Genomic DNA, 834 nt, shown 5'->3' on the forward strand with positions numbered 1-834 from the left:
AGATTTTCAGAGAGCCAGCAATCGTGCTAGAAATAAAAAAGAGGTCTTTAATAAAAGACATTCATCCTTACGAGGCGTTATTGAGAGGACTTTCAGAGTTTGGAAGAAAAAATGGGTCATACTTCGAGATATGCCACCTTATTCGTTTCCGAAACAGGTGCAGGTAGTGTTAGCCACTATGCAGATCTGCTGTAAACACAATATGATTAGGGGTTTGTGTTTGTTTTCAAACAAATATTTTAATTTTAATGATCTCTTTTTTCATTACCTAATATGTTAGTAATTATGTTTTATGCTGCATTATTTTTCAGGATAATATGAGTTCTAGGATGTCCGCTACCTCCCGACGAGTGGTTTGTCATTGTGGCATGCAAACCACTCTTTTGACCTCACGACAAGCACATAGCTATGGTAGGAAGTTTTATACATGCCCCCGATGCATTGCCGATCAATGCAGATTTTTCCGATGGGCGGACAGTTTCTCTGATGCTGAGGATGATGTTGGTAGCGATTTGCGAGTTTCAGACTACAAAGGGCAGACACGGGAGCTACAACGTGTCATTATTAGTAATAATATTACCATTATGCTACTCGTCGTGGTTGTGATTTTACAGTTTTTTTTCATTCTGCTTCTCCTAGCTAGTGGTTGAGTTGCATTTGTGTACTCTGGGCTATTTTGGATGTACGAAACTGTATGAGTTCCTACGTCTTTATGTAAGAAAGAACGACTTCTCATGGCTTAAGGTGCATTTATGTATGTTACATTTTATGCTTCTAAAATATGTTTGTAAATTTTTATATGTTTGTATAAATTAATATTCATATACATTGATA

This window comes from Phalaenopsis equestris, unplaced genomic scaffold (genome assembly GCF_001263595.1).
Source record: "Phalaenopsis equestris unplaced genomic scaffold, ASM126359v1 Scaffold000288, whole genome shotgun sequence".
In the NCBI taxonomy this organism is placed as follows: Eukaryota; Viridiplantae; Streptophyta; class Magnoliopsida; order Asparagales; family Orchidaceae; genus Phalaenopsis; species Phalaenopsis equestris.